Here is a 16,096-nt window from a genome sequence, read left to right as displayed (position 1 = left end):
CTTGTTTATTCTTTTTTTTTTTTTTTTCCATTTTTTATTTTCTATTAGAGGTTCTTTTCAAGGATCCTTAATGGGTTATCAGAAAAGAGTTATCTATTTTTAATGAATATCTGTTGAAAACTGCAATATTCTGGAATTGCATTTAATATTGTGGCCATACAGTGGGAATTAATTTTATATCATTTAATACTAATTCAGTGAAAATAACTTTTCCTGGAAGTTCTTAATATTCTCAAATAACTGAAAGCTCAAAAAGTACTAAAGCCAAATTTTATTTCAAATGCATAGAGGCTCGTATGATCATATGCCCTCCTCACAAATTGCTTGCACTTTGCAGAGGAAACATTATAGTTCTCATGTCTCATTGGAAATGAGGATTTTTAGGATTATAATAAAGAGAACGTAGTATTCTTAGTGGTGCTGCACCCAAGATACGCCTTCATCCCTTGAGTGGGTGCTGTTGCTAAGCAGGGAGCCCCTCCCTCTCGGGCACACTCACCCACAGCTTAGCTTCAGCGACCTGGATGGAGTCTGAGGCCAGGATGAGAAACGCTGACAATCGCGCCTCTCCCAGGAGGCCCGGGAGAGGGAGTCCGTTCCCTACAGTGTCAGAGTCCAGAACACAGGTTCCCTCTTGCTGAGCTGGAGGAGGGAAGAAGGGAGTGGGTCTTGGTTCAGGTCCCACAGATGCTTGCTGTTCTTAGTTAAGTTTTAGTAGATTAAAAAAATTTCTTCTTCTTCTTTTGCTGTATGCTTTTAGTGCCATTTACAGAGACATTTATTATTTTTTTTTAATACTTTTATTTTTCAAGGGAGCCATTCCATGGAACTCAGGCTGTTGTGCCAAAAGTGGACCCCTTATTTCTTTTTAATGTGTTTGAGAATGCTGGTATCAGGCGTTCTCAAAGAAGCAGCTTTGGGTTCTATTGATTTATTCTGTATTCTGTATCATTTGTTCATATCCCTATTTTTACGCTTTTTTTTTCCAATTCTTATTTTATTATTTTCTAGTTTATTAAGGTAGGAACTTAAGTCATTGATCTCAGTTCTTTAAAACACAAACACACACACACACACACACACGTATTTAAAGCTATAGGTTTTCCCCTGAGCCCTCTAGCTGCTTGCACACATTTTGATATGTTGTACATTTATTATTATTAAAATATTTTCTAATCTCTGTGATTACTCTCAACCCATGGATTAGTTAGTATAATATTATTTAGTGCTTTTTAATCTTTATTTCCTAGATACTGTTACCGATATCTAATTCAATTCTCTATCAGAGAACGTAGTCTAAAATTTCACTCTTTAAATTTGAGACTTGCTTAGTGGACCAGTTTATAATCTGTTCTGGTGAATGTACTGCATACATTTGAAAAGAGTTTATATCCTATAGTTGTTATGTGGAATATTTTATAGCTATCTTTTAGGTCAAGGTAGTTGGTAACTTTTAGATATTCATAACTGAGTCAACATAACAGTAGGTTAAATAAAGTTAAACAGGACTTCTCAGGACCTTTAACCTGCTGACCTAACATGTGAATGAAAGAATTGCATTTACTGTGGGGTATTTCTCATATTTACTTTACTTATTTAATACTTAATCCTCTTTTCACATAATATATTTAAAGATATATATAATCCTAAGAAATTACTTCATCTAGGTTTTATAGTTTACTTGCATAGATATTTGTAACTACCAAAGATTTTAAAATATGTACCTTTTCAGTGATAAGTTCCTCTTTATCATTTCTTACTTTGCATTTGAATGCATCCTCCTTTTTCTCTTCATTAGGCTAGCTGGTGCTTTGACTATATTCATATTTCTTCAAAACTGATGTTTTGATTGGTTTATTTAGTATTTTGTTCTTTTGTGCCTCATTAATGTCTGCTGTTATTTTTGTTCTATTTTGTTTTTAATAATTTTTTATTTTTCAATTACAGTGGAATTCTGCAACATTAGTTTTAGGTGATCATCCTGATAAATCTAGTATCCATCTGACACCACACAGAGTTATTACAATAATATTGACCGTTTTCCCTTTGCTGGGCTTTACATCCCCATGACTGTGTTGTGACTGCCAGTTGTACTTCCTAATCCGTTAACCTTTTCCACGCATCCTCCCAGTATCCCACCCACCTGGCAACCACCAAAATGTTCTCTGTGTTCTGAGTCTTTCTCTGTGATGCTTGTTCATTTATCTTGTGTTTTAGGTTCCATATTTAAGTGAAATCATATGGTGTTTCTCTTTCTGAGTTATTTCACTCAGCACAGTTCCCTCTAGATCCATCTATGATGTTGCAAATGGCAAGATTTCATTCTTTTTTATGGCTGAATCACATCCTGTTGTATATATGCACCGCTTTGTTATCCATTGAGGGACACTTACATTACTTCCATATCTTGACTATTGTAAATAATGTTGCAATGAACATATGAATGGTAGATATGTATTTATTGCCATTTTATTATTTCTATTTTTGATCTTTTTTTCTTCTTAAGGAGGATCCTTTAACATTTCATGTCATACTGGTTTGACAGTGATGAACTCCTTTAGCTTTTTCTTGTCTGGGAAGCTCTTCTTCAGTCCTTCCATTCTAAATGATAGCTTTGCTAAATAGAGCCATCTTGGTTGTAGATCTTTTTCATCACTGAATATTTAGTGCCAATACCTGTTGGCCTGAAAAGTTTCTGTTGAGAAATCGGCTGGCAGTCTTATGGGAGCTCCCTTGTAGGTAACTGCTTTTCTCTTGCTGTTTTTAACATCCTCTCTTTGTCCTTAACTATTGCATTCCAGTTATGAAGTGTCTTGATGTGGGCCTCTTTGGATCCATCTTATTTAGGACACTGCACTTGGACTTGTACGTCTATTTCCTAAACAGGTTAGGGAAGTTTTCTGTGATTATTTTTCACATACTTTTTTTTTTTTTTTTTAGTATATTTTACTGATCATGCTGTTAGAGTTGTCCCAATTTTTTTCCTTTTGCCCTCTTCCACCCAGTACCCCCTTCCCTCCAGCAATCTACACCCCCTTAGTTCATGTCCATGGGTTGTGCATGTAAATTCTTTGGCTTCACCTTTTCCTATATTAATTCTTAACTTCCCCCCCTTTATATTGTTCCTGTCAGTTATGCTTCTTGATCCCAGCACTATTTCCTCCTTCCTCTCCTTTCCCCCTCCCAGCTGATAACCCTCCAGATGATCCCTGTATCTATGATTCTGTTCTGTTCTGGTGGTTTGCTTAGTTTCTTTTTGTTTTCTTAGATTCAGTTGTTGATAGTTGTGAGTTGTCATTTTACTGTACATAGTTTTGATCTTTATTTTCTTAAATAAGTCCCATTAACATTTCATACAATAATGGCTTGGTGATGATGAACTCCTTTAGCTTTACCTTGTCTGGGAAGCACTTCATCTGCCCTTCCATTCTGAATGATAGCTTTGCTTGATAGAGTAATCCTGGTTGTAGGTCCTTGCTTTTCATCACATTGAATACTTCTTGCCAGTCCCTTCTTGCCTGCAAAGTTTCTTTTGAGAAATAAGCTGATAGTCTTATGGGAACTCCTTTGTAAGTAACTCTCTGCTTTTCTCTTGCTACTTTTAAGATTCTCTCTTTATCTTTTTAACCTTTGGCAATTTAATTATGATGTGTCTTGTGGTCCTCTTTGGGTCCAACTTGTTTCGGACTCTCTGTGCTTCCTAGACTTGCATGTCTACCTCCTTCACCAAATTAGGGAAGTTTTCTTCTATTATTCAAATTTTCAATTTCTTGCTCTCACTCTTCTCCTTCTGGTACCCCTATGATTCGGATGTTGATACATTTAAAGTTGTCCCAGAGGCTTCTAATCCTCTCCTCATTTTCAATTCTTGTTCCTTCTTTCTGTTTCAGGTGAATATTTACTTCTTTCTTTTGTTCCAAATCGTTGATTTGAATCCGGCTTCCTTCCCATCGCTGTTAGTTCCCTGTATATTTTTCTTTATTTTACTTTGTATAATCTTCACTTCTTTCTTCATTTTGTGACTGTATGCAATCATTTCTCTAAGCATCCTGATAACCAGTGTTTTGAACTCTGCATCTCATAGGTTGGCTATCTCTGTTTCATTTAGTTCTTTTTCTTGGACTTTGCTTCGTTCTTTCCTCTGGGCCATATTTCTTTGCCTCCTTAATTTGGCAGTCTCCCTGTGTTTGTTTCTGTGTATTAGGTAGAGCTGCTTTGACTCTGTGTCTTGGTAGTATGGCCTAATGTAGTAGGTGTCCTGAGATTCCAGTGGCACAACCTTCCTTATCACCCAAGCTGGGTTCTTGAGATGCACCCACCGTGTGGGCTGAGTACACCGTCCTCTTGTAGTTGAGCCTTGTTTGCTGTTGGCAGATTAATGTGAGGGGTCTACCCAGGCCAGTCAGCTGCAAGGACTGGCTGTGACAGACCACTGACCACTAACCTTCTCCACCCTCCATGGAGGATCAGCTGTGCAGGGGCAGGGTGGTGGTGCTCCAATGTGGTCTGTAGCTGTCCACTGGGTGCATAGGATCTGTAGTTTCCCGGGTGGTGCAAGCCAAGGTCAGCCCCCACTGTTTTCTGCCTGGGGCCACCCTGCCTGAGCTATAAAGCAATCTGAGATGGCTGCTGCTTGTGCTGGGCTTGGAGAATCTCAGGTGAAGCCAAGCTGTGAATCTAGGCTGGCTGCTGCTAGTGTCTGGTTTAGAGCTCACTGTAGCCAGCTGTTTCTTGTTTGAGAGGATTTAGTAAATTGTGAAGCATGAGCCAAGACCAGCCATCATATGAAAAAGCAGCTGGGTGGGCTCCTAAATTGAGTAGGGCGGAGTCTCTCGGGATCTCCAAGGGGAGTCAGTGTTAGATTGATGGAGTCTCAGATACAGCACCAGTTTTCTGGCTCTGTAGGGAGAGAGTTCAGAAAAGGGACAATGACCTCTGCTCATTTTGATGTTGACACTTTGTTTTTCCCTGTATATCAACTGGTGCCTTTCAAGCTGCTACCCCGGTGCTGGAGCTCAGAGGAGTGAGTCTGAGTAGGTGAGTCTGTGTGTGGGTTCTTTAAGATGCACTGTTTGGGGCTCCAGCAGTTTCTTCTACTGACTCAGTCCCTGCTGGTTTTTGCAGCCCGAAGTTGTGGGGACTTATCTTTCTGGCACTGGAACCCTGGGCTGGAGGCCTGGTGTGGGGCTGGGACTCTTGGCTCCTGAGATATCCCTCCCAAATTTTTATCTCCACCTGTGCGTGAGATACCAGCCTGTTCTACGTCTGCGCCTCTCCTACCTGTCTTGACGGGTGTGATTTCTTTAATTCCATAGTTGTCAGACTTCCATTCAACTTCATTTCTGATGATCCTGGCTGATGGTTGTTCTTTTAGTTGTAATCTTGATGTGGTTGTGCGACGTGGTGAGCCATGTTTGCCTATGCCAGTATTTAGATGGGATCCCAACTAATGCAACTTTTTCTTTTATTTCTTTTTTCTTTTTAAAGGTTTTATTTATTTACGGTCATGCCAAGATGGGGTTGCACTGGTGTCAGTGGCTGTGGAGGTCACACTTCATAGCTTTTCAATTCCTTGCTCTCTTCTCATTCTGGCATTCCCATGATGCCAATGCTGGTAAACTTGCATTTGTCCCAGAGGTCCTTAAGCTGTAGTAAATTTTTTGGATGATGATTATTATTATTACTGTTATTATTATTATTATTATTATTATTTGTTCCAATTGGGTGTTTTCTGCTTTTTTATTTTCCAAATTGCTTGTTTGCTCTCTGCTCATCTACTCAACTATAGATTCCCTGGAACATATTCTTCATTTCAGTTAGTGAAATTTTTGTCTGCTGCTTTTTTATGTTTTCTACCTCCATTTTTATGTATCCTGTCTCTCCGTTGACATTCTCACTGAGATCACTGAGCATCCTTATAACCAGTGTTTTGAACTCTGCATCTGGTAGATTGCTTGTCTCCATTTTGTTCATTTTTTTTCCTGTGGTTTTGTTCTGTCCTTTTACTTGGGACATGTTTCTTTGTCTCCTCATTGGGCAGCCTCCCTGTGTTTGTTTCTGTGTATTAGGTAGAGCTGCTGTGTCTCCTGGTCTTGGTAGAGTGAGCTTATGTAGTAAATGTCTAGTGGGATCCAGTGGCACAGCCTCCCCAATCACCTGAACTGCGTGCTCCAGGTCCACCCCCTCTGGTGGGCTGTGTGCCTTCCTGTGTTAGTTCAGCCTTGATTGCTGTCAGTGGAAAATATTTACCCCCAGGCCAACTGGCTTTGAGGACTAACAGTGATCACAGTAGAGGATCTGCTGTGTAGAGGCAAACCCTACGGAGCAGGATTCACTTCAGTGGGGCTCTGGTGCCTGTGAGATCATTGGTGGTACTTTGGTATAATCTGAAGCCTTCCACCTGCTGTGCTGGTTTGGGGGCCACCCAGGAGGTGCAGGCCAAGATCAGCTGCTACCTGTCCCCTGCCAGGAGCCACCCAGCATGAGCTATAGAGTGATCTACAGATGGCTGTTACTTGTGCTGGGCTTGGAGGTGCTCAGGAGAGGCCAAGCTGAGAGCCAAGACCAGCTGCAGGTAGTCTGGCTTGGGGCCACTTAGCAAGAGCACGGGGCATGCCGAGGCCAGATGCTGCCTGTTTGCAGTTTGTGAAGCTTTGAGAGCTTTGAGGAAATCTGTAGGATGAAGCAAGACAGGTGGCTGATACAGAAAGGCCACTGGTAATCACTTGGGTGGGCCTGCAAGTTGGATGGGGTCAGGTCTCAGGGAATCGCCAGGGAAGGGTGAACAGTGTGAGCCTGGTTGATGGAGACCCAGGTATGGCGCCCACCCGTGCCTGCAGGAAGAGGGCCTAGCAAGGGAATAATGGCCTCTGCCAGCACTTCTGTCTGCGTGAAAGCGGCCCCCCCAGCCTTCGTCCTGAAGCCAGACAATTCGGTTCCTCCCTGTGTCCCTGGTGCCTTTTGTGCTGCCATCCTAGTCCTGGAGCTCAGAGGCAGTGAGGCTGAGTAAGTCTGTCTGCAGGCCCTTTAAGAGGAACTGCCTGGGATGCCAGCAGCCCTCTGTCTCACTCAGCCGCAAGTTTTGGGGGCTTCTTTTCCCAGCACTGGAACTCTTGGTGGGGTGGGGAGGTGGCTGGTGTGGGGGCTGGGATCTCTGGCTTCTTAGGTGGAACCTCTGCAGCCTAGATGTCCTTCCTGATTTTTACCCACCGTGTTCGTGTCGGGGCCAGCTGGGTCTGAGTCACCATTCCTCCCATCTGCCTCCATGTGGCTTCTTTCCACCCCTAGCCGTGGGGCTTCCATTCAGCTGCATTTCAGCTGGTTCTGAATGATGCTGGTTTCGCAGCACAGTTGTGGTTGTGATGTGGGTGTGGAAGCCTGTGAGCACCACGTTTCCCTGCGCCGCCCTCTTGACTGGAAGCTCTTTTTGTTCTTCTGTTTCATTTAGGTTTATTTTACTGTGCTTTTTCTAATTTTCTTTGGAAATTTGTTTTCATTCTTTCATTTTATTCAGGTAAGTATTTAAGGCTATGAATTTTCTCCTGATCTCTGCTTCTGTTATAGTCCACAGAGTCTTTAATATAGTGTGTTTATTATCACATTTCTTTAGAAATTCTGAAATTTTTATTTTTTCTTTTCCAAAGAATTGTTTAATAGGTTTAAATTTTTTTCATTGAAAGGTCTTTTTGTTTTCTGTTTTTAATTAATTTTTAGTTATTGTTTTTAAAACCAGAGAATGTTTTATTAATTTTACTTTATAAAATTTACTGCAGTTTTGTGGTGACCACATAGAGGGTCAAATTTATTGACTGTTTCATGTACACTTGATAGGAAGGTATGTTCTTTTTGATAGGTGTCCATAATATCTACCTTAGTGGTTACATTATTTAGGTTGGATATATCTTTAATTTTTTTGTTTCTTTTAATCTGTTTTTGAGTGAAAGTATTAAAGATCCTGTTACTACTGTATTTTTGTTTATTTCTCCTTGTATTCCTTGCTATTTATGCTTTATTAAGGAAGTTATTACATTATTTGATGAATATATATTCATAGTTGTTACTTCTTCACTATGAATTGGATCCTTTAGCATTATGAAGTGAACTCTTTGTATTTAATGTTTTTAAGCCTAAAGTCTACCTTATGGAATATCAAGACTTTTTATTTACTTGCATTTACCTGATCTAGCTTTTCTGAATCAGTCTAAGTGGGTCTGTTTACTTAACAGTTGCGTTTGTTCAGCAGTTGGGTTTTGTTACATGAGCCAACTTGAGAATATTTTTTATTTAAATGGTTTTAATTGTTCATTTTTATTTATTGATTATAATTATTATATATTACTTAGGCTTTACTATGTATTATGTATATTGCCCTTCTTTTTATGTTGTCCGTTTATATTTTATGTTCTCTATCTTAATATTTTAATATTGCATATTAAATAACTATTATATTAATATAGAATATTATTTATTTTATGTTCTGTTTCTATTATTGTTCATATTGCTCTCTTCGTTAATGCCCGTCTTTAAGTAAGACGATTTTTTTCCTTCTCTATCACTTTCTTGCTGAACCTTTTTTACCTCTTTTTATGTCATTTTCATTATTTTGTCAGTTTTAACTTTTGCATATGTCCTTTATTATATTTGCAGTCTAAGCTATTATTCTTTGGTTTTCATCAGATTTAGTCTTTATCTCATAGATTATATTTTCTTTATCTTCCGTTTTGTTCCTGAGTTCAGTCAGCTCTTATTTTACATCCGTTTCTATGTTCATTTTTAGTTTGAACTTTAAAATGTATTCTTTGAGTTTTTTTTTTTTTTTTCATACCTGCAAATGCTTGCTTTGGTACCTACCGCTATTGTATAAATAGAAATAATTTTATAATCATAGAGATAGAAGATACAGTGAAAAGTCAGTATATAAAACTGTAAATGTGTTTTAAAAAAAAAGGAAGGGTGTATGTTGTGCGTGGCATTTCATGTGTTCATTGTTTTAGTTTAAAATGCTATGTGGAATCTTTGCCTTTAATGCCATTTTATTTGGTTTGCTCCACTAAAGTGAATGTAGAAGTATTTCAATATAACTCCCCTTAAAATATTGTCTCCTTCTTTAACAATATGGTAACCCTAACTTTGAGTTCCTGTCTAGTCAGAGACTGTGACACCGTTGAGGTTCAGGATAGTTTTAAGTCAATAAAGTCACTGTTCAGTATAGTTTTTTTTTTTTTTAAAGGATATTTAATTTAGATTGGCATATTTTGTTAACAGTTTTTCTCTGCTTTGTGGTTGTTTTTGGTGACTAATTTTCAGCATCTGAAATGTTTTGCTTTTCTCTTTTTGTTTTCTATTGCAATATCTTTGGTATGGATGTTGTATTTTATTTTCTGTTAATTTTGGAATAGCTTATGTTTTCCTAGGCCAGCAGTAACAGCTGTATGTAGAAGATGTGTAATGACCTGATAGATGTTTTAGCTCCTGAGTGTCCTCTTCTGTAGGACCTGTAATTTCTACCACTTACATCCTTCTTCTCCCTCACACCCCAAATCCATGGTAATCCTCCTTCTGCAAAGCCATCCCCCCTTCCAAGTCTTCCCACTCTCCCAGAGAAGGGGTGCAGCTGCCACCTCTGATTGCATGCACTCAAGACCCTCCCTCTCAAGTCCCCAACAGAACTCTGATCATCCCAAGAGAAGACTTATCCTCTGCATTTCAGCCTGCAGGGTGGGACTCGATCTTGTGGAAAATGATTATATTTGTATCCCACACCTCGGTGTCCACGGGCTGCTCTGTAGGAAGGCTCCAGAGGTGGCTCGGCTAGTTTCTGGATGTTTTTTTTTCCCCCAGTTACATGTAAATAGAAGTAGTATTCTGCTCTAGTCAGGCTGGAGGCATGGATTGTTGGTGGTTTTATTCAGTTTCTCTGATCTGTATGTTATCCAGAAGACATATGGAGATTCTAGTGTAAGTGGCCCCATTATTTTGTGGAATGCCAAAATCAGATAATTTTTGGAAAAAAAAAAATGAAATTGTTAAGAAGATCCCATCCCCCCAAAGATTTTATTTATTTTTAGAGAGAGGGGAAGGGAGGAAGAAAGAGAGGGAGAGAAACATTGATGTGAGAGAAACATCCATTGGTTGCCTCTCGTACTTGCCTTGACTGGGAACCAAACCCGTAACCCAGGCATGTGCCCTGACCAGGAACTGAACCACCGACCTTTCACTTTGCAGAACAATGCCCAACCAACTGATCCACATGGTCAGGGCAGATCTTTCTCTTTAGATCTGCAATTTTCTCTCTTATCATTTCTACATAGCAATTCTAGTTTGTGTCTTCTCAGATGACATAGAGCAAATCAAATTTCTATTTTATGTTCTAACAGAAGCTGTTCCCCAGCACATAAAATCTTTTCTCTGGAATAATCATCTGTTGCTCCTTCAACCATTACTCAGATGGGGGAGCTTCAAGTCACCCCCCACCCCGATCTCTTCTGATCAAAGACGCCAACCAAGCAGGCTCCTAGATGTCTGTGCTGTATTTCCCAATATATCTTGACCTTATTACATTGGAAAAGCTAACAATAGTAATTGAAAAGTTCACTGTTACAACAATTACTTGCCCTTGTCCAAATACAATGATTTATGTAAAGAAATAAAATAGAAATGGGAACAATACGCATGTTTTTATGTTTTGCTTTCAACAAATGACAATCAGTTGACTTATCCACAAACACAGCAAGTATTTGTTCTGACCAGAAGAGCAGTCAATGTGTCTGAATATTTCTAACCAAAGGTAGCAAATAAAATATAAAGTAGCCTGAATAAATATGATTACTTATGAATTTATTAATTAAGAGTCTAGTGCTGCAGAGTAGCTGCTAGTAAATCAAGAGTACTCATTTAGGAGTACTCATTTAGGGTCAGGCCTTTTTTATATGACGCAAACAAACTCTAAAGTTGCCAGAAAATTTCAGTACGAAGCACCGTATGCTTAGAGAATTCAAATTGGATGATGGTAGAAGAATGTGGGGATATGGGGTGGAGCAGTGAAAGATGAGAAAGTAAGAGTGAGCATAGGATTAGGAAGACTTTTCTTACCAACTTCGGTGGTAGCTATTGGCGAAGACCAAACAGGGACCAAAGGCAGAAGCTAAATGACGCGTTTTCCTTATGTGACTCCACCGCCACTTGCATGTGGTCTCATCTCTTTACTAAAGAGCAGAGAAATAAACCTGAAGATCTGGATACAGACGGAAATAGGCAGTTAAGCCTAGAGGATAAAGTATAAGCAAAAAAAAGACATATTGACTGACTAGTTTGGGACTACAGCAGTCCCTCGCTATATCGCGGTTCACTTATCGCGGCTTCACTGTATCGCGGGATTTTAAAAAATATTACATTTATTTATTGCGGATTTTTCGCTATATTGCGGGATTTTGTGGTCCTGTACAGTAAATACTAAAATAAATGTAAGGTTCCTACTTCGTGGATTTTCACCTATCTCAGGGGGGTCTAGAACATAATACCTGCAATAAGCGAGGGATCACTGTATAGGAACAAAATAATGACAAAATTGGGATAATACTGTGGAAACCCCCTTGTATTTTTGCATCATTTTCTAATTTACTACACCCCTCCTCTTATCTCATTAAGTTTTTAGAGAAACTATATCCACATTGTGAGACCCATCCACATGAAGTGAATTGTCTGTAGACATGCAGATGGTACATGATGGGTCCAGATCTCAGACCTACGTCTGTAGTCATGGGACCCACGTCTGTAGTCATGGGACCCACGTCTGTAGTCACGGGATGCAGCCAGCTCAGGAAAGTGCGGTGCAGTTCCAGTCTCAATACTCAAACCCTGCTAGACTTCGGACTTGGGACTGTGCAGTAGTAGGACTAGGCTAGCCAGAAATTGTAAGTATGTGCAGCACACACACACACACACACAGAAACACACAGTACCGCCACTCGTGCACATATGTGACTGCAGACGCAGGTGTCCAGGCCTGCGCAATACGAACTGAAGAAGGATTCCCTAACCACGCGGCTCCCACTGAAATGCAGCCTCTGAATGCGGAAGGATTTTAGTTTCTTTTATTCATGATCAAATCTCCAACACCCAGAAGACTCACCGGTACATGATGGGTGATCAATAAATAGTTTTTAAGTTCAAGAATGAGCCACTGGTGTTTTAATAATTAGAGTCATTTTGCAAATGATGTGTGTGTGTACTGGCTGCACCACTTCAGAACAATCGTCCTTAGGGAAAACGAAGGAAGCATATCGCCCCTGGGACACGTTAGCCGTGGGTCAATTTTGTAGTGCGAATGTCTGCTGAACAAACACAGGGAGGGAGGGAAGGAACAAGTCCGCATTCACCATTCATTCAGAAGGCGTGAAATGCGCAACAATTATGATGTCCTTAGATGGACCGCCCATTATTGGCATCCATTCTGGCCACGTGCCCTTTGCTGGGACCGCTCTGGAGGTTATCGGCGAGCTCCGGCCCAGGCCTTCTTGCTCCTGCATCGCTAACGGAGCACGTGGGTGCTGGCTCCGGGTACCTTCCATTGGCCGAGCGCCCCTTCCCACCTTTCGCGCTGGTCGTTATTACTGCGCTGTCAGCAGAGAAGGCTGAGGGAGCGGAGAGAGAACTTGAGAGAGGGCGCGTAGGGGAAAGGCGAAGAAGGAGAGACAGAAAAAACGAACGCCACACGACTCAGAATTCAGGCCGCACGGCACCTTTATCCTGCTGGCCCCGTATCCCAGGCATAAACCGACCTCATTTCCTTCCCCTCGCTCCTTGTCGTATGCTATTCGTTGATTCAGCTAACCACGTGTCTCGGTGATCTTAATCTGGGCTGCGAGCTCTTCCGTTCTGGTACCTCTGGGAGAGCCTGCCTCCTGGAGTTCTTGGACACTGCTATACCTCGAGTTCCTTGCCCCTGGGTGATGGTTCACTTTAAAATGAATTTGATAACATTAAGACTCAAGCCCCGAATAAAGTCACTTGATTTCACTTGGCTCCCAATATCTTAGAAGAAAAGAAGTGGAATTACAGAAGGCACGTGTAGGTAATTCAAGCGCTTTGTACTAGGCACGGGAGCATCATCCCTCCCATGTCAAAGCTGAACAGAGGTGGAAACCGCTGAACCAGGAAACTATCATTCCGGGCCCGAGGATCATAAATTCTCGTCTGACACTTTGCCCACAGGCTGGACTGTCCTCCCAAGTGCAGAGGTCCATTATGGAACAGGGCCGAAAGGGAACGAGGAGGAGAATTCCAGAGTTAAAGCGTCCAACCAAGTTCTTCAACATAGAAGCCAAAGATCACTTAACGCCTCCACTTTTTTGCTTCAAATGCGACAGGGGGAAGGGTTGCCGGACTTGATCCAAACAACCTCATTTTTAAACATTTTGCTTTCATAGAGTCAAATGTAGTTGAGGGAGGCAAAATTAAACTGCTTGACTTTTAAAATATACTTAAAAGTTTTTAAAATGTTATTTTTACTTTAAAATAGTACATTTAAAATATTTTGGAGAGTAAAATCAGAAGATGCTGTTAATATATTTTTTAATACGAGAAATGGAAGCAATAGAAAATATTACGGATATTATACAATACCCGTTTTCCTACTTCGTTGCCTGCAACAGGTGTAGGAATCTTAAATTAAGATGCTTAGCCGTTGGAGCTGTGTAACTGGTTTCCCCAAAGCAACAGCCCCTGAGCACAGCACCGAATCGCAACCAGTGCCTCATTTGCATTCAGCCAGTCCCTCTACCCTGAACTTCCAGTAAAAGGCTAGTTATTTGCATACCAGCTGGCGGCCTATTCGCAATACTGCAAGTAGCAGAAACATCTGTAAACTACTCCTGTTGCCTTTTTCCATGTACTTAAAAAGTCAGGCCGTTGCCCTTTATTTTAATCTCTTCGTAATCGTGTATCATGATGAATATATTTTGTCTGAAGTGGAGGAGGGATTTCCAAAAGAGAGGCAGCAGAGATTGGTTTCAGCTAATTAAATTCCTAAATTACACGTCCAGCTGAAAGCTAAAATGTAGGCACTCACATGGTATGAAATTGATAGACGCGTGTTCTGTGTGTGTTTGTGTTTCTTCATTTCTGGAGAAATTCGAGAGAAAATGAGTAAGGCTACGTTGTTTTGACAAAACAGAGTTTGCAAATTTGCAAAAGCCTGCCATCTCAAAGGCTCTTTAGCGTTCCACGCTCCTCCCTGCCCAGGGTGACAGTAATCACAGGGAATGCAGCAGCACCTGGTCGGGACAGCACGTGGTGTCAGGGAAGACTTTTTAAAAGAAGTGGGTACAAAAGTGAATATCAGGGTCAGCGTCCTTTCATTATGCCTTTTCTTTGTGTGTGTGCTCTGCTTATGGATAGCTTTGCTCACTCAAAAGTCCCTACTTACTGTTTATATTGTATTCTAAATTTGATATTATGCAGGACACCAAAGGATTCCTACTGGGATGGGTCTGACAGGAAAAATCAGCATTTCGTTCATAACGTACAGACCACATAGACTGAGAATATTTAAAAATATAAAGATTTATGTTTCTAGCCAAGGTGGAAGGTAAATTCAGAGGGATGAGATTTGCTCTCCTGTCCAAAGAAAAGGAATAAAATACACGAAACGACAGTTTTCAGGACTTGAACACTAGGCAGTGAGGGGTAGTGATTTCCTTCACTATATGAACAAAGGAGATGAAACCTAAAAGCCACGGTTGATTGCCTGCAGACTTCCCAGGCCACAGGAGAGGGAGAACCCAGACAAAGCCTGGTGGTCTTCCTGTGTTGAGAAGAAAATCTGGGCCTCTGGGGATGCCATGGGGCAGAGCATCATGGAGGAGAGATCTGTGCAGAGAGAGGGAGGGAGGAGAGGTCTCCAGAGATTTGCCTAGTTCTCTGTCTTTCCCGAGGGCTGATCAGTGCATGTGGGCGCAGAAACTGCTTGAGGCTGGAAAAAGCACATGGTTTTCAGAAGGCACCAGCTAAAGGGGGAGTGGTGTGCTGGGTAGAGAACTCAGAAATGTTTTGCCTCACCAGTAGCAAAATCAACCCTAAACTAAATGCTGCTCTGGTTCCTCTTTAAAAAAAAAAAAATAATTCCTTTGTTTGTTTATTTATTTTTAGAGAGAGGGGAAAGGAGAAAGAGAGGGAGAGAAACATCACTGTGTAGTTGCCTCTCACGCACCCCCCAAATGGGGACCTGATGTGCAACCTAGTCATGTGCCCTGACTGGGAATCGAACCAGTGACACTTGGCTCGAAGGCTGACACTCAATCCACTAATGGTTCCTCTTAACGCCACTTATAAGCAAGACCAGAATGGATCAAACTGTTTCAAAGCAACTCAGCAGCATCCCAGAATAAAGCTCAAGATATTTATAGGAATGCAAAAATAGACAGCATCCAACAAGATAAAATTCATAACGTTTAGCATTCAATCAAAAATTATCAGCATGCAAAGAAGCAAGGAACTATGGAGGAGAAAATAATGGATCAAAACTAATCCAGAAGTGATACAGGAGAGAGAATTAGTAAACCAGGACAATAAACAATTACTGTAATTGTATTACCTTTGTTCAAGAAGCTGGAGTAAGCGTGCCTGTTCCATAAAGACAAGATGTTTACAAGAGCCCAGTTAGACTCTCAGGGATGAAAACTACAGTCTGTGAAATGAAAAATACCCTCAGGAGGATTAATGATACATTAGACAGTGCAGAAGTGATTGTTGAGCTTTAAGACACAGCAATCAAAATTCTCCAACTGAATCACAGAGAGAAAAATGACTTAAAAAAAATCCGAAGTGCACTAGTGAGTATTCAATATTTCTTTATAGTGCAGACTTCCTGGAGAGGAGATGAGTCCTTTCAGGGTTGCCTGCTTCCAAATGTCTTTATTTTGACTTCATTTTTCAAAGGTATTTTTACTGGATATAGAATTCTAGGTTAACAGTTTTTCTTTGTGTACTTTGAAGATGCCATTCCATTGCTCATCTCTTTCATTCTTTTTCTTAGAAGACATCAGCCATTGTTCTCATTATTGTACATTGTATGTAGTATTTCTTTTTTCTTTGATTT

This window comes from Furipterus horrens, unplaced genomic scaffold (genome assembly GCF_987537825.1).
Source record: "Furipterus horrens unplaced genomic scaffold, mFurHor1.1.pri manual_scaffold_5, whole genome shotgun sequence".
NCBI classification, from domain to species: Eukaryota; Metazoa; Chordata; class Mammalia; order Chiroptera; family Furipteridae; genus Furipterus; species Furipterus horrens.
This window is presented reverse-complemented; position numbering follows the sequence as displayed.